The 19,930-nt window shown below is 33.6% G+C and overlaps 1 pseudogene; it reads left to right on the forward strand.

Annotated features, from left to right (window-relative positions):
• The first annotated feature begins 1,758 nt into the window (after positions 1 to 1,758).
• On the forward strand, positions 1,759 to 18,470 carry LOC149552190 (histone-lysine N-methyltransferase ASHH3-like; annotated as a pseudogene).
• Positions 18,471 to 19,930: the final 1,460 nt, after the last annotated feature.

Genomic DNA, 19,930 nt, shown 5'->3' on the forward strand with positions numbered 1-19,930 from the left:
TAATGGGACCCATAGAAATTTAAAGATTATAATAAATATAATTTTTGTAACCATAAGAGTTGTAGATTTAGAAGATTAAAATATAGGGATACAATGATAAAGCATAGTCAATATTTTACATATCCCCTAATTACATGGGGATTTGATGAGTTAAAAATATTTCATTTTGACCACCCTACAAAATATGACTGGTCAACCTATCCATTTTGTGCATGGTGATAAAAATGGGTAACAACTACATTGGGGGAGTATCCTAAGCACTGGAGAGTATTGACATGTTGCATTCATGACTATGTTCATCATTAATGTCAATATAGTATGGTTTCTATAAAGATTGGCTGAGTGGAATAAAAATATCTTAGTTTTATGGACAATGGTTTGATTGTTTGGTGATGCACAGTTATGGACATGTTCAGTAAAATATCCTAATGATGCAGTTTAGTGCACAGAGTCTAAGTCAAAGACATATGGAAGTTGTACCTGATTTACAAAGAGAAGTTTAGAGACAGAGAATTGGAAAGCAGTTCCTGATGTTTGTTCACTATCTTACATCTGAGATGTAGTGAGTGGATGCATAGTTAGGCAGTGATAGAGGATGGTCTAATCATGATGTCAACAAGTGCACAAGCTCTAGTATTGCATGTGTAAAGTTTTGTATAGACTATGATCTGACAATGCTATTGTAATTGTAATTAATTAATTATCTTATTATAATTAATTGGGAAAGCCTCAAGGCCAACTCAAGGAAATATTTTGAAGATATGGTATAAAGGAAAGATGTTTTCCTTGTTTGTAAATTAATCAATTGATCTGTCAAGTGTGAAAAGGTGAAGAGTGTTTGGTAAATGTGTGTAAGTGATCCAAGAGATTATTGGATGCAAGTTTTGTGATCTAGTTACAAGATCAGAAGGAGTAGAGGTCTAGTTCATAGGATAGAAGAAGAGGAAGGAAGTACATCTCATTTCTATTATTCTATAATGAATAATACAAAGATCATTTGGACCGTGGGTTCATTGGTCTTATCCTTGAAGTTGTTTGGGTAATGGGTTCAACTATCTTCCACAACTCCTAACAGGGTTGGAATCCCCTAACAGGGAGTCAAAGTCTCCTAACAAGGTCCATCCTCTAGCAAGGAATATTTATATTAGTGCATCATCTTGTGGGTACCATCCCCATCAAGGTTTTCTCTAGTTAACATATCTAGTGTTATTGTGTATGCATATATTTTTGTTGTTTTTGATTATATTACTCATATGGTTAATGCTTAATAATCTTGATAATTGTGATATTAGTTTGATAACTAATTCACCCCCCCAATTATATTGGTGGACTATATATTCTAACAATTGGTGTTAGAGCATTAGGTCCTTGAAGGATAAGCTTAATGACTTTGAGAGATCGATGATGAATCTTTTCATAACAGATAGTCTAGATTTTATGGGGCCAACTATGAAAATTGAAAGAGGAAGATGAAGACTCTGGGTTATTAGATTTTTACAAAGAGTGAGAAGATGATTGTGGAAGAAGAAGAACTTGAAAAATGCACTGAAGTAGAGAGATATTTTTTTATGTGTAACATGAGAGCTAGAGAAGCCCTACTATCAACTCTTCTAGATAATGAATACAGTTAGGTAAAGTCACTTCAAACATCTCATGAAATTTGGAAAGCATTAGAATCTACTTTTGAAGGTGATACACATGCAAACACTAGTACATTTGACCCCATTTTTAGACCAAAATTTTTGACCATCTAAAAAAATGGGGTCAAATTGGTCGTTTTATGCAGGCAATGTATATAATTTTTTAACTAAAAGCCCGTGTTGGTCGAAATTTTGACCAACATGAACTTACACTTTCCCAAAATTAAAAACAAGGTATTTGCTGCGCCCTAATTTTAATCTTGTGTGATCGAAAGGGTATGCGGTTAATGTTTATCGTATACTGCATTTTGTGGCGCCATTACATGCAAAGGAAGGGTTTGAAGATTACATGCCATTAGCATTTTACTATGTGAGTTCCAGCAGCATTTGGCAGCTTCAGTGCAACCTCTTCCGAAATAGTAAGGTTCTATCTCTGTTATATCTCCTTCTTTTCGTTGTTCAGCACATCATCTTCAATGTGATTGGAATTCATAACATATAATTTTCCTCAGGGGGCTCCCACCTTACATGCCTTGCGTGGATGTTCTATTTATTGGTTTGGGAGTTTTATTTTCACTGCTAGACACCTCTATTTTAAGCTGTGATCTTCTAGCCATTGGCTAGATTCATGGTGGATTCCCCAACTATGGGTTTGATGCTTTGGATTGGCACGAAAGGTTTTCCAAAGCTTTAAGAGATGCAAGCTTTGATTCAAGTTGCCTTGATTTTAGGATGTCAACTAAAGCCTCTATTACATGTGCATCAATTAATGACTCTCTACGGCTATCATCAAGATCAAATTTTGCAAGAGCTTTTTCCATTTCCAATTTTGATTCAGCTGACCCCCTGCAAAGGCGATCAACCACTGGCTTGCACCAGTTTTCCATCACCATAGCTTTAATGTTTTTGGAGAGTCTGCCAGTTCATCTAACATTTGTTCAATTTCTATTCCCCTATTTAAGCATCCATCACCTACATCATAATGCAAAAAGCTATTGAGATAGCTGATAATGGATTCTTTGCTTCTCACAATTACATAATAATTTCTATTCAACACTTATCCATAAAATGAGAATCTACCAGTTCGAATAAGCCTTCAAGAAATTGTGATACTGGTGGCCCCACTATATTGGCTTCTCTTTTGACTATAGCTCCTCAATTATTTAGTGCCTCTTTTCCCTATGTTTCGCTTTTAATTGTTTTCATAAAAATTAAGCTTGTAGAGTCTTCAAGAAACCATTTAGCCAATTTATTATAGATGATATACCTTTTTGTTGAGGTGGCCCTTAAATATGTGTGATCAACGAGTATCCTTTTTCAAAATACCAGTCAAATCAAATTTTACTTTTTCTAACCAGCTTTCTTACTGAACATAAGGAAGAATGAATATTTAGTTCACAAAGCTCTGATGATGTACTCTTCAATGAATGGACTTGGTACTACTCCATAGACTCTGATTTTGCTTTGCAGTTCCCACCACATATTGCTCCATTGGATGGAACAAATATCAACGAGGAAGAAAGAAAACACATTGACAGAATGAGATTGATGCCTATTTTTTCTAAACTTAGAGGAAATATTAACTGAATTACAACATCTATTGGAACGACTCAAAGCATTATGGTAGTGATGGTTCTCTACTTCCTTTTATGATATCATAAATTGTTATCCATGCCATACAATAGGAGTTGCAAAAGCTATTGCAAGGGTTCAGAAGTATACAATCATGACAATTTTATTTTGGTAATAATGAGGAATTTTTCAACACATATTATGTGTCATATTTGCTAAGTTTAAGACACTAAGATCCTATTTGGTCAGTTAACATGAATGAATAGAATTCAAAATTTAACTGTAACAAAATGCGTGAATTCATTAACGACCTTTTTGCTAGTTTTAAATTAAATGCAATTAAAGTTCTCATTAAGGACTGATGGTCTTTATTTTCTTTATGCATTTGCCCAGATGAAATTCAATGGTTGTGTGTCTTAAGCTTCCATCTTGTATTCATTGTGTTGTCTTCTTGGTTTATAACCCCTTTTGATGGAAATATACCTTTTTGAGATGAGAATAGAGAATTGCATTTTGAAAGAATTGCCTATAAATAGTTCCAAGTGAAATTATTTTCAAGATAGTTTAGACTGAGTTGGTAGGCTGTATGTATATTCTAAGACAAGCTTGTATGTATGTATTTTCTGGGAGGGATGATGTGAAATTGCTTGTAAAGATAATCAAATCAAACATCAAAGTCATGATATATTAATATTTGTTGAGAACATTTCTCTTGCAATTTGTACTGGCTTGATTAATTTTTGTTACTAGAGTAGCCCTTGTTGCATGATTATTACCCTCTTGATGGCCTTAGCATTAGTTTTTTTTCCTTGATACATTCTCCAACTTATATTAACACCTTGCATTATTAACCTTTGAGGTATGCATTTTAAGTTTCCTTATCAACCTATGAGGTACACATTTCACATTTGATTTTTAAAGTGCATAGGCTTCGGTTAAGATGGTATTGTGAGAAAGGTTAATGATCTAAAAAGGATTAAAAATGCTTTAGAAGGTGAGAATTCTAGAGAAAAAGATAGTGGAAGAGTGTAGGATATATTGGACAAGCCATTTTTAATTTGTATTCAAGTCATCTTATTGTAGTGGGTGGAATTCATTTCTATGCATTAAAATATATACATAGGCTCTTAAAATGGGTTTTTATTAGATTTCCTTTCATCATCAATCACAAATTTTGCAAGCTTCTTGGTGAACCTATTTGACTATTTGTGTACATTACCCTTCGAGATTTGTGACATGACTTAACTACCTCTTGTGTTCTATAAGTCTAGTGGGTGTCTTAGGTGTTAACATGTTGATATTTTGGTGCAATGAGAACCCTAGGTTGTAACTAGTGGTATCAGAGCTTGGTCATAGGTTGGAATCTCTTCGGTAATGATGAGAAGGTGACGATGAAACTGTTGGACTAACTACGAATGTTCCCCTTTATGATTCATGACATGGCTTAATCGCCTCCTATGTTCTACAAGTCTAGTGATTCTATTAGACATTGATAGATTGATCTTTTGGCACAATGAAAACCCTAGTTTGTAACAAAACCCATATGCCATCTTTTTGAAATTTGGTTTTTGGCTTGTCCTCTACATGCTTGGTGTCTATAGGGAAAGCTTTCACTTTATATATTTTTGAATTCTTTCAGCTTTTTTATGAAGGAATATAACTTCAAGATTGTTTAAGTGAATATTCGAATCTAATATATAATTGCAGTTATGTTTTCATATCAATCTAGCACATTTTGTCTCAGTGTGCTTCTTTGCTTGGTGAATGTATTTCACATCTTCCAATTGCAGCAATAGTTTAACTTGATACAAAACAATTCAATGCCTTTAAATGAGAATATATCAAAGCCCTTTTTTTGGTTTTAGATATAATACAAAAAGAGAGGTAACTAATCCTTGTCTCCTTTGATTTGCATGATCTAGTCAACATTCTCATCATCTAGTCCTTTGTAAGGAACTTATAAATATTCTTGTAGTTACCTTCCTTCTTGTCCTCTGTACACAACATATCATTTTGCAACAAGCATAATGTGATGGTTGAGCTGTTAATGATCTTTAGTGCAGAGACGCTTCTCCATATCTATGATTTTTATTTTTATTTTTTATTTGTTTGCCAGTGTCCACAATATTACCACTTTCTTCACTAAGAGTATCCTTACCCTTGATGTTGTTGGATGACTTAGCTTTCACATTTTTCCCAGTGTCCATAATATTACTACTTTCTCCACTAAGAGTAGTCTTACCCTTGCCAGTGTTGGATGACTTAGCTTTCACCTCAATAGATGCTTCCTTCATAAGGTCTAGGGATTTGGTTTTTAGGCTCTCAAAAATATGGGAGGAATTAATTGAAGTAACAATGTAGACCACCCTTTCAATAACTTATTCCTCTTTAACATTAGAATCACTCCCTCATTTGAATCCACTTTTAGGGTTTTACCTTTTTTCTTTGGCTTAGTAGCCAATCTTGTAGACTAGTAGGGCACATTGTTTTCTTTAATAGATTCAAAATATGTATCCATTTCCTTAATTGAAAATTTAAACTTTTTTGTGAGCCTTGGTCTTTAATTTAAGAGAGGGGTTGTCAATAAAAAAGTTGTTATTAAATCATGGAATACACAATAGGTTCCAATTTTGGTAACTTTCCATTATAAGATTCTAGGTATTAATAAAATATGTTAAAACTTTTGCTTTTTGCTTTAAAATATATAAAAACTTTTTCATCGCAAGACTTGTTTTTATGGTGTTGTCTTCTGGTAGAGGTTGAGGACATGACTTTTGATTTGGGCATGCAAATGATAACACTAGAGGGAATGTGAGTATTACCATGTGGGTAAAATCAACAAACTGGAAATGAGTAAAATCTTGCTAGTCTTTATCTTCAAATTCTCCAACTTGATCTGGCCAATCAAAATAATTCAATTAAAGAATGATTGTAATTCTCTACTCTTTAGATTCTATAGGAGCTGGGTAGGTGTACGCTCTCTCTAGCTTCTTCCTGAATCAAATATATTTATAGAAGATACATCAAAATGTTCTCCAATAATGTTCAACACTAGGGTAGCACATCCTAGAGTATAAGAACAAGAACTTCCTATTACTCTATACATATTATCTCACTACTACTTATCCTTCTACTTGAACAAAAGTGAAAGACATATTCATTAACCTTTAATGTTCATCACTTTTCGAACACCAAGGATCAATTCCTTATCTAATTGGGCGAAGAGTCACTTGCATTGAATTCCTTATGCACTCCTTCAATAGATAATACTAGGAAAAACAATAATCATCATCAATCACCTAATCTTGTCAATGTGAATGAAATGAATTTTGTGTATTAATCTACCACACCAAATTTAACCTTCACAGAAGAACCAATTGGACAACACTTCACTATGACCTTGTCTTTATTCAAATTAACACCACAAAGATTCAATTACCCACATAAGTTTTAAGGTGATAATCAATCCTTGAATTGATTACAATAGAGAGTTTGAATTCTGAGAAATAGTTGTTATTGAAATGGGACAAAACAATAGGATATCTTTTATTAATATTGAAATAAGTGAGTGTAATGTAGAGCTCTTCTTCTTCTAGTTGTATGTAATTTATTGTTTACATATGGTTGTGGTTTCTCTACAGAAAAGAGAAGCAACAAGCTTCCAACCATTTATATTCAAGACCTTTCAAATTCAATTGATATAGGCATTAATTACAATATATCTTCTATGTATGCAATCTATCATGGTCTGGAAGGATTGAAAAAAAATGTAGAATGTGTACATGGTTTGGCGGGAGCATTTATTAGTGGATTAAAGAAATTGGGCACTGTTAATGTTGAGGATGCTCCATTCCTTGATATTGTAAAGGTTATATGCTTATCATTAAGCAAGGGGAGATGGGCATCAAAAATTCTATCATTACTGTCTCAGCTCATGGAATGAATCCTGTAAGTGCTACAATGTGTGGAATGAAAATTTTTGTTGTTTGAACTATTGCTAAAGAAAATATCAATATGGAGAAACTAAGGAAGGAGGGTATTAAACAAGATATGTTAAATCATTCAAAATTTAGCTGATAATTCTATCATAAAACTCTACAGGTGTACAAACTGTGCACATAGAGATGAGAATGCACAAGATAATAGTTGTTGGGTTTGTGGATCAGAAGATGGTGCTCAAGACTATTAGAAAAATAGGAGGAAGAGCGAAGTTATGGCCATTGAATCCTTATCAGCCTAGTCACATCACCAATTCTATATATACCAAAGTTTATAATAATTATAGAAAGCATGGATACATTGGTAGTTTTGGGTATTTCAAGCTTGCAGATGAAGATGAGATTTCAAATAGACGCACTTTCATGTAAGTCAGAGCAAAACCCAATAAAGTAACTCAAACCCTATTTTATGTTTCATCCTAACCAATGTTGATAAAATGTGCTTATGAATAATCTTGTTGCAGGTTTATGTTAAGGTCACTTGCTAGATCTTTTCACCTTCCAAAGAAGAAAATAATTAGAGGTTCCAATGTTTAATGCATTATTGCAAATTTATCATCTTTAATGAATTCCCAACCCAAGTAGTCTATTACACAACCCCACCTTTGACAATTTTTTGAATATTGTGATCATTATGCTTAACATGGGCTAGTGATATTTTTAATAGTTGTAAATGCTCATTCTTGAGCATATTCTAATTGGAAAATCTCAATGAACAAATACACGTGATTTGTAGATTTTGATTATAAAATTTATTTTTGTATAAGGAGTTTAAATTAAATTTTCCAAACTAGTCGAAGGAGCTAATTATTTTGTCATGTTATCACAGTTTTGGTTCATAGATAAATTTTATGAAATCATCTCCTAATACCAAGCGGCAAAGTTGATTTTATTAGAAGGAATAAACCAATACTTTGGGAATATACCATTACTTTGGGACATTGTCAGCGGCCTTAAAGAGCTAGCTTGGTGAGAGGACTTAAGGAGTTAATCCTTATTGAGTTTTTAAATATTCATATATAAACATAATATGAATCGTAGAACCTTATCATATACTGTTTGTGTTAAATAATTTAACTTCAAATATTGCACTGCGAGACAAATGTCATATGAGTGCCATCAGGGACAACATGGTTAGTATTTCTCTACGTCAGAGTAGTCTCAAAATTTCATGAATTAGTAGGGCAACCACATATATCTATATTAGATGTGATGAAGGTGGTACTAGTCCTTCTTTTTGTTTGCACAATGAAATCTCCTTTGTGAAGCTCATCAAACAGCCTACATAGAAGGCAACACATCATGGTAAGCCTGATGGATCTTGAGAACTATATCTAAACCTAATTATATGGAGGAGGAATTATTCTCACTTACTTAAGATGTGGATCATGGACTAATGCACTCCATGTTCGCATTTTCAGGTATCTGGGAGCATCCCCAACCATCTGTTTGTGAACAACAGACCATATCCCATCCGCCCTGATCAAAAGTTTACAAGGAACCACTTTGATCCTATGATCTTCTATACCCTCTTTGGGACACCTAAAATAGGCCTCGACACCACCCTGTTTTGTGTTTCAAACATTGTCAAGACTTTTGAATCAGCTGATATTGATGGCAATAATTTCTATGCCTCTAAAATATATCATTTACTCTTTTAACAGTTCAGCATTTTGAGAATTTAATTTTTTTATTGGTTATCATTGACTATACAAATTCTTTGTTACTCTAGCCAGGATGGATACTATTAGCTCAATATGGAGATGGATGTTAAAAGTGCATTTTTTATTGGTTATATTGGTGAGGAAATTTGTTTTTCTCAATCACAAGCTTTTGAAGTTCTTTGTAAAGAGCATTTTGTTCACAAGTTGAATTGTATGGTGTAAAACAGGCACCCATACCACTTCAGAATTGATTCTTATCTTCACCAAAGTGATTTTGTAAAAAGACTGTAGGATTTTATAATATTTATATAAGAGATTCTGGGGAAGATCTTCTAATTTTTATGATCTCATATGTAGTTACACTAGGAATAACTTGGTTTCATGAATTTAGAGCAATTATGATTTCAAAGGTTGATATGCCTAATTTTGGATAGATGCACTACTTTCTTGATCTTAAAGTATGACAGAAGACGGGGTAATCTATTTTTTGTCCCAACAGAAGTATCTTTCAGATCTTCCTTAGAGGTGTCCTCATATGCAGGAATTGCAATCTCATGGCCACATCTATAAGGTTGCTGTTAAGTTGTCCAATTTTACTATCAAAATTTTAGATCACGCTCATTGATGATAATGCTAGATTTTTTGTCAACAAAACCTTGCCCCTCCAATGCCACTCACAAAAACTCTGTCTACCAATATTGCTTCCTAGGTCATTCCTTTTTTTTTTAGCAGCTGATGCCCTTGGCTATCTTTTCAAACATGCTCTAAATTTGGAGTGTTATTATGCTGGTCAAATGATAATCTGGCAATTTGAAACTTCAATCAAATAGAAATTACAACTCTCCAACATCACGTTTTATCCAATTCACAACTAGTTTGAAAGTTTCTTCTTGGACTCCTACACAACTGTTGGTCAGAGATTTGTTGAATAAAGCCCTTAAAAATAGGGACTAAAATAGCAAAGTGGCAGAGTGGTTGGCTTGATAGTATACTGGTGAGTGGAAACAACAAGAAACAAGTAGCAACTAGGTGTGCCAATGCTGGAAGCAGTGTAGAAGCAAAAATGATGTTATTATGCTAGTCAAATAATGATCTGACAATTTGAAACTTAAATCAAATAGAAATTACAACTCTCCAACATCAAGTTTTCTCCAATTCACAATTAGTTTGAAAGTTTCTTCTTGGACTGCAACACAACTGTTGGTCAGAGATTTGTGCAAGAAATCTATGATTTGTTGAATGAAGCCCCTAAAAATAGGGGCTGAAATAGAAAAGTGGTAGAGTGGCTGCCTTGGTAGTATGCTGGTGAGTGGAAACAGCAAGCAACAAACAACAACCATGTGTGCCAAAGCTGGAAGCATTATAGAAACACAAATAGATTTTGAGGTGGTAGGTGAATGTCATAGTGCCCAATGGATGGCACTGATAAATGTACTTTGCTGAAGCTAAACAAGGAAGCCACATGCAACTCTTACTTTGCAAAGTCAGCTATAAAACAAGAAAGAAATGGCACTAAAGATGATCATGTAGGGAAAATGGAAGAATTCTTCTAGTTGATGCCTCTCAAGTTTCCAAATAGTCTACACAAATGATCTCAATGCAGACTACAATGTCTTGAAAAACAATAATGGTGACCATAAAATTCTGAGAAGACACAAAGGAGCAGAGTGGTGCCTTCAAATAGGCTTCAAGCATTGGTTTAATAGATACACACCAAAGCAAAAAAGCACACTGTTGCTGTGAACTTGTAGAATATTAGCATTTTCTGCTCAAATCATTATTTTACTTGCTGGTAACAGCTCCCTGTATGCTATTTGCACCTTACAAAGCATTGCAAAATACAAACAACTAGGCCAGAATGGCTATAAATTTCCTGCAACAAACACACAGATGCTATGTGCTAGGAAAGATGCCAAATAATGTTATTGTGATGAAGCAAATGAGGAGAGGGTCAATGGCTCTCAAAATGACACTTTAATTGATAGAGATGTGAGCTTAATTCACCAAAATGTTGCAATTTATCTCTCTAATACTATGTTGGAGTAGCAACAACTGAATGTAAAATTTAGAATTCCACAAATGATGCACAATGAATTATCCAATAATCTATCATAAAAGTGTATGCACAGTAAACTATCCTTGAAAATATAGGTGAATGAGGAAGTAGGAAGGTGAAACAAAAAGGCTGATTAACCCTCCAGGAGGTGTGACCCATGTAAGATGCTTGGGACAAGTATGTAAGGCATGTGTTCCAAGTGTTCTACATGTGGCAAGTGCCTATAGATTGAGACAACTAACCAAGTTAAGCCAGAGTGATAGGAATACTAGATGTAAAAACTAGATGAAAAAAGCCACTTTTCACACTAACATATGAGACCCAGAAGTAAAAGTACTAGTAAGAGCTAATTGACAGTGCTGCAAAGACTTTAACAATAAAGGACAAAGGCTCCAACAATAAAGGAAAAATTAGTACTATATCAAGGACAAGAGAGAGGAATGCAACAGTTAAATGAAAGGGAAAAAATCAATAGATGAGTAAGTAGATTTAAAGCTCATGTACTTACAAAATAGTTGCATGAACAGAAGGTTCCAAGCTGAAAGGAAGAGCCCGACTGAACAATTCCCAATTCCTCCATAAATATACTCAGTCTACAATATTTTAGGCGTAGAGAGAATCTTTGGTATCCTATATTATAATCTTGCCTTAGACCTCAATGAAATATTAGAAACAACTAACTATATTAAAGACAGGAAATCAGTTTATATAATTATGTATAGCCAGTCAGCTGCACTTGTTGGTAATGTCTCTTATATATATTCAGAACAGTAGACATGGATTTCATAATTAGGAATGAGTGTTTCTTCACATTTGATTGGATCTTTATTCAATGTCTTTATATATTGACATTTTTCATTTGAGAAATAGAGTATGATGTCCAATTGAATGCTTACATGGTAACCTGATTGATTTGAAATATGGTTTCCCAAAAATCTAATTTAACATTGACATCAGCATGCGATGAATAGGATCTTTCATTGAAATTTTTGTTCTCACTTACAGACTGAGAAATGTGGGTGGGGGGTGAAAGTTGGTGAAGATATTAAGGCAGGGGAATTCTTGATAGAGTATGTTGGAGAAGGTAATTGTTTAGGTTCTTTTCTATTGTAATTTTTCTTGTATGAGTATTTTCTTTGTTTTTGTATGTAAATATGAATTGAGTAATCTCATATTGGTTTATCCATCTTGAATGAAGTTATTGATGACAAAACTTGTGAGGAAAGACTATGGAAGATGAAGGAGCGAGGTGAAACTAATTTTTACTTGTGTAAGATTAGTTGTGAAATGGTCATTGATGTGACACACAAAGCAAACAAATCATGATATATCAATCATAGTTGCTAGCCAAATACTGAGCTTCAGAAATGGTTAGATGTTTGAATCATAACAGTTCTATTTCATATGCAGTAAGGGACTAAGGATCATATATTTTCATGGCATTCACTTGTACATGGAATTTACTTAATATAACTACTATTTCAGGCAGAATGATGGTGAGACAAGAATTGGGGTGTTTGCAAAGACTGATATAATGAAAGGGAAATTTGTCACATATGACTATCAGTATGTACATTTTTACTCTAGGCAATTTTGATTTGTAAATGGAAGATCACATTTTAGTGCTTAGTATCTAAATGTTAATTTTCTATTTTCTTATAGGGTACACATTTCTTTTTGAACTCAATTGGCATCTTTTGTGTAGATTTAAGTAAAAGTTCTTTAAACTTACCTGCTTCAGGTTTATTCAATTTGGCACCGATCAACAATGTTATTGTGGTACAACTGATTGTAGACATATTCTGGGAGCAAAACCTAGTAGATAAAAGTTATCTTCAGATGCAGCAATGAAAATTGTGGCTCAGGAAGTTATTGTTCCAAGGTCCTTGAAGAACTCACACATATGCAATGACTATGGGCCTGTAAGTGCCTTATAATATTTAATCTGACTGGTCCAATTCTTTTCTGTAAATCAAGCATTTTTTGTCTGTGCGTTTCCCTGATTATAGTGGATGTTTTCTATCACTGCGAGCATGGTAATAATTTGTTCAAATGGCATTGACACATTAAACAGATATAAATACATTTTAGTTATTCTGCTTTAGAACTTTAAAATCTTAGGAGTTAAAATCTGATGAAATACTTGTAAAAATTAACTAAAATAGAGCTAAGGTTGTTGTTTAATGCTAGACATAGTAAATTCAAATAGAAAAAAGCATAAGAAATGAAATTGTATTTGTTAGCCATATTCAAATTGTAATTGGATAGAAATTCTCTAAGTTACCGATTTAGATTTAGGGATGGTTTTAGGTACCAAAACCTGGTTCGTGGGTTTGAGGAATTTGTTTTCCATTTTGTATATTAATGTATGTATATATATAACAAAATAAGAGAAATTTACAAAACTTTAAAAATAAATTGTTTCATAGTATGATGCTCAATCATTGATCAATCCCAAAAGCCAAAGATAAACATTAAAACACAATTCTATCATTCTAATGAAAATCATTGCATTGAGTTGCTGAATTAAATTATAGTTCATGCAAGTTTGAAATTTGAAATGTGATTCAAAGTTTAATGTTCATCAATAATCAAAGTTTTGATCAATTGTCAAACGGATTATCAAAAAATCATCATGATTTTTCAATTTCCACAGCTGCTAGTAGACCCCCATTATCACCCAAACTAGTTCTGGTAGAACTAGATCCATCAAGTGCCATGTCCTCATCATCATCCATATCAAGCAGAGTGGCTCTAGCAAGATCTTGAATGGTCATATCCAATTGAGCGGACTCAGGTGCTACTTCCCACAACTTCTTTGCTCGGCTTCTATATTTTGGATCCTTGTGTGCTACGAGACACAAATTGGTGTGAATAAATACTAAGTCCTCAACTTTTATGGCAGCCAATCAGCTACTCTTGGCTGAGTGGATAAAGGAGTAAGTACTCCAATTCTAAGTGCCCTCTTCCACCCACTAGCAACCTTAACATCTCTATAAGGTGGCACTCCACCAAGAATAGTGAGTACGTTTGCTCACAACATTTGGAAGAGAGTGCATAGGTGAGGAGGTGAAAAGGTATGGTTATTTTTTTCCAACAATGAAGAACAATTGTTTTTTTCTGTTAATAAAAACGTGTCCTTAGGATCATTCTCTCTTCTTTTTATCATCTGTGATATCAAATGATGTTTTTGTAAGTTATTTTGATGTAATTAATTTCAATTAAAAATTTAGATATCTCTTAACAAGGAATGATAGAGGAATGTATTATAAATTAAAATTTATAACTTATCACCCTTATCCTCTTCAACATGATGTCCATGGCATCACAAACATCCTCGAGGAATGGTTCATTACTATCAACAGAGTTGAGCATGGACATGATTGGCTCGGTGAGTTCCACTGCATACCCATACAACCCCACCAATCATCATTCAATATAATTGCTTTCACTTTTTGGGTCTTTATTGTATTGGACTGCTTCCAAATGCCCCCATTGGTTGCCAAGCACCATTTGTGACAATGCTTCTTTTACCTTCACAAGTCATCTCAAGACAATTGTGTGGGAGGCAAAATGAGTTTCAACCACCTAAGAACATGCTAAGAATAAGAACATTTAAAATATGTAAACACCACAAATTATTTCATTCAATTATGCAAAACATGACTTAAATATTAAAAAATGATAAATAAAACTCAATAAATGAAATTTTGAAATTTACCTTCAATAGTTCCAATTTGGAGAAAGTTCTGAAAATTGCTTGTGACATATGGTGATTTGTGATGAACATTTCAATCTCCTCATCCTCATAAATTTTTTTTACCTAGTCTACTTGGGTGCTAATTGCTTGCATTACTAAATTAAGTAAATGTAGGGTGGATGGTAGCCAATATATCTAGCCTCTACCAAAGCACCTATAGCTTTGCAAACTTCTGTATTATCCATAATTACTTGGACACCATTATCACTACCCACCACCTCTATGCAATAAATGAGAATCTAGGAAATACACTTTGCATCTTTTACTTTCCCCTCACAGTCAACTACCTTGAAACACATCACCCCCCTACGGGATAGAACAATAACATTGATCAAGCGGTGATTTTTGCAATCTCTCTACCCATGAGACACAATAGATACACTTGCTTGAGCCCAAGAATCTATAATTGGTTTAAATTGGGCTGCTACATTTTTTCTCTCTTTATGCAATAAGGTGGTGCACACCTTTTCAAATCTAAGACCCTGGTAACTAAAAGGTGTATTATTTATTTTTATCATCATCTCCCTCCAATAGGGTGACCTCACTAAGTTGAATGGAAGACCATTTGCATAGAGGCAATGTGCAAGTTTTCATCAGCAATATCTCTTGCCTCATTTTGAAATGCTTGATTTAGTGGGCCTCTCTTGCGGGTGGTGGCTTGTGGTTCATCTACATCGTCATCCTCCTACCTAGAAGGAATAGGAAAGAATGGATGTTAAGAGGTTGGTTGAGTGGCTAGTGGTGGTGTTGTTTTTTTTCCTGGAACTACAACTGCTTTGTTATAGTTTTGCAACTAATTTATTTGCATCTTCTTGTTCTTTAATGAGTGCTACTATTTGTCTAGGTGGCAGCCCCTTCTTATCTACAAAATGAACAATTAAGTACAAGGGAAAGAGCTTAAATTAAGTACAAGGGAAAGAGATAGCCAAGGGAATGAACTATAAAATGAACTTTTAAAGTACAAGGGAAAGAGCTTAATTTACAAATTTGGACTCTTAATTCCCCAAGGTTGGAAAATTAATTGAATAGTAAGGGAATGAATGAATATTCAAATAATAGCCTGAAAAGCTTAAGTCCTGGCAATTATTATTTTAATTTCTCATTATGTTGATTGGTGGGACCATGCCTTTCATTACAATGTTATGGCAACTAGGAAGTGTTGTTTTGATAATTAAAATCTTTGAATAAAACTTTGGGAATTATCTTAGTTGCCAATAGAAATCACATCTTCTTGTCATCCAAGATGGAAACCACAGCTTTTTGCCTCAAATGTTTTTTTTTTCCTTTTAAGTTAGCAATTGGAGTTGGGAAAATCATCTATCTATCTATAAATTTTTCTTTGCAAGTTTAGATACTACTTTTCTAGGACGAAACCCTTGGAAATCTAAGGATTGACACAAACCCAAGTTGATAATTAAAATCTATGAATAAAACATTGGGAATTATCTTAGTTGCCAATAGAAATCACTTCTTTTTGGCATTTTACCTTTAATGTTTTTCTTTTCTTTAAGTTAGCAATTGGAGTTGGGAAAATCATCTATGTATCTATGAATATTTGGGAAAGGATTGCAATAACAATTTCCAGACAGAATAGGTCAAACAATTCCCAATTTTCAAGGCACTATTGAAGAATCAATTTGAAAAGAAATTGTTGCATGTTTGACCTATTCCTACTACAGGTAAACCCACTATTTTTATAGCCAGCTGGGCATTGCCAGTGGATTCTTGGAGTTCACTGAATGATAAATAAGTAGGTGCAGGTTGGTATGTTGCAGCTTTCACATCTTATATCTCTATGTTTACCCCTTGTATTAATCACTTAAAAAATTCAGTAATTCTGCCAAAATATTTCTAGCTAGTAGAAGTAATTGACTATTTTTCCAACAAGGGTATTATCATTAAGAAATGTCTGCATGATGCATAAATCCTTCAGGACTGTGAAAAATGGGTTTTGTTTGAGATAGTTTTATGAATTTTTAATATTCCAAGTAAGAACTATTAGAAGGAATATTTCACCCATTGCCCTCAGACCCCTACAAGGTGCATTGTTCCTTGATCCCATATCGAGGTCCCCACTCCCAAATCCAAATAATTTTTTTGATTACAAGGGGACAACAGGGAATATGGATAGAACTCTTGAGCGTGCCTGCTAAGATGTTATTATTGCACAACTTGCTAATAATCTCATTAGATGAGACAACTTCTACATTTGATATGGCTAATGAAAGTGGCCTTATAATTCTTAACTCATTTATAGCTATTTTTTGGTCAATGATATATATTAAATTCTATTTCTACTTTATATATGATGAAAAATTGTAGTACACAAAAAGAATTTAGTAATGTGTGTTTTTGAGGAATAACATTTCTGTCTATGAAATTTTTTAGGAAAATTGTTGATTTTTTTGTAGAGTCCTATGTTTTTTAATATTTGACCTACCAAGTTATTCTCAAGTCCAAGTTTTTCAAGTTTCAGCTATGTTAGTGAAATAGGATTGATTAAACTATCTGAAAATGTCTTCTTAGATTGTTTGAGAGACGTCTCCTCTTTTGAATCAGCTCCTCACTAAGGATGGTTCAAGTGGGAATGAAATATTTTTTATTATTTCTCCCCCACAAAGTAAAATTCACACTTTTATATCATCAAACAATTTTTTATCGCATTAAATATTCTTGTTCTTTTTTAATCATTTATTTTTAACATTTTTGTGTTGTCATTATCTATGTCAGTGAGATTAGCTAGGTGAAAGTCATCTATAGCTTGATGGGTAAAGAACTTTTTTCTTGCAATCATTTTAATGAAACTCAAGATGGAAAATACATGTAATATGTTATTTTGAAATTTCCTATTGATTTTTATAATAGTTTGGCAGTGGACAATGTGCATTTGAAACAGAAAATTAGGTTGCACATGTGAACTGCAGGAATTGTTGCACAACACTTATGTATCCATTTCGAGCACCTTCTGTAAAATGTGCACTTTGTCATTTTGTGATAGCAGTTAGAGTAAGTTAATTTTGAAATTTTAATTATGTAATTTGTATTTGAGCAATTTTTTCACTTTGAAACAAGTTTCGTTGTGATTTTGGGTGTTTTGTTGTAGCAATCACATTTCTCAAGACCCTGTTATGTTTGAGACTCATTGATTATTGCATGTCGATCTATTGTTTTTGCTATTTGTGCATGTTTGTTATCCATGTGACTATTTTTCCTATTTAATTCCTCACTACTAGGTCATTTTATTATAATAGATGAACAATATGAGGATGCCTCTTCCTACACAAAGGCCTCCTACAACATCTATGACAACCCCATCTTCTAGCTCACTGGTGAGTTTTACTTAGGATTATGTTTAGTATCTATTTAGTGATGAGCTGTGAACTGTGTTATTGGATACTCATGCATTATGATATCCACTGGCTTTAGGTCCTAGATTTGGTTAAATATGAGCATTGTAGTTGACAATTTTTGAATTCTATCGATTTTGGAGCTGATTGTCAATATAGGCACCAAAAGATATAGGTATAAACATGGTATCTGTTTGAATGGAGCTGATTGTCGATATAGGCACCAAAAGATGCCTCCTCCACTCCTCCTGTAGAAGAAGTTTTCCAAAAACTTCAGCAGTGGGCAATAGTGACAAATGGTTCCTACCCAAACAGATATCCTCAGCACAGGCAAAACAATTATTATTATCAAGCAAAAAAGGCTCAACCTTCACCTAGTGCTTCTCAAAGAATGCTAGGAAGTTCACCTTCAGGTGACAAGCCCAAGTATTAGGAGCAAAAAAGGTGACAACGTGTACCACAGTATCAGACAAATCAGAGTCAAGGCCAGCCAGTGAACCTTTCAGCAAATGGATTCTCAAATCAACTGAATGTTGTATCTGCTGCATTGCCACTGCCACAAGGAATTTCTAGGTTCGTTGACATGACTCAGTGCATGGTTGTTCTTCTATGGGACTATTTTATTGCAATTTAATTCCTAAGTCTGTGATATATGCGTACTTAATTGTTTGTTGCCTTTCCTCAAGTGATGTTGGGGGTGTGCCATTGGAATTGATTGTTAGAATTATATTGGTGTTCGATGTATACATTTCAGCTTTAGAAGTTCTTATATGTACCAATTTCATTTTCTGTGCTTCATTTAAATGTACATGGATAACAATCAATATGAAGATATTGTAAATTTTGTTGTTGGAGCATTATAAGCTTTTCCTTATAAATAATAGTTATACAGCTATCGAATCTGATGTCTGTGAAACTTCTGAGTAATTTAGTCTATTACAGGAGTTTTATAATCAGAGCGACAGAGTTGATTGCAACTCATTCTACCATATTGAGAATAAGTGTGGGCATTAGGTTCTTTTTGTTGTAACCCATAAGCCTGCCTTTAGTCTGGAGAGATTTCCATTCTATATACATTTGATCACATTATTACATTGAATTTCCTTTTGCTAATTGGGCGGTGTGGGTGGTGAAAAATCATTCTTCTTTTAGAAGCTCTCATATAATTCTCTTAAATATTGGTTATTTTGAGGCAACATTAATTATTGTTTTTGATTAAGACTATATTGATTATTGTTATAGCAAGCATTTCATACTATTTATTAATGGGTGTAACATTGTGATTATATCATGCAACCATGGCTGAGTATGTCTTCTATTTATTATGAGTAGCAGCAAAGATATCTATTTTATGCTTCTTTTCTATTCCTCTGTGTCCTCAAATGTATTAAAAATAGCTGAGGGCACTCTTAAGTATACTTTATAGGTCTTCTCTGGTGCATTGGTTTTTATTTGAGTTAGTATCAATAACAGATAGCTTCATAATTGTTACTAATATTATGACTTATTGACATTAGTGGTCAAAAGCATTGCAGGATACAACAAAGATCTTTGTAAAGCCACAAAACCCTTATTTTTGGGAAATGTGTTGTACAGGCAGTATCAAAGGTCTAAACTAGTAAAACCCTTTACATAGTCCAAATGGGTATCCTAAATTGTTGTTTGTCTTGTAGGTTGTTAAGAAAGTTTGCAAGATAATGATCAAAAACCTACATAGGAGGGCTAATTACAAAAAGGGCTGCAAAGAAATATACAGCTAGTTTGGAAAGCAATTGGAAAAAGGAGTTTGGAATTGTTTTTTTTGGTCATTCTAGGCCCAAATAAGTTAGTCAAGAGTATGAACATCTCCTACAATGCTAGATAAGCACAAGTAAAAGACTTGGCAAAATAAAA

Source organism: Cupressus sempervirens, chromosome 6, assembly GCF_028749045.1.
Source record: "Cupressus sempervirens isolate cs-2001-9-10 chromosome 6, ASM2874904v1, whole genome shotgun sequence".
Taxonomy (NCBI): domain Eukaryota; kingdom Viridiplantae; phylum Streptophyta; class Pinopsida; order Cupressales; family Cupressaceae; genus Cupressus; species Cupressus sempervirens.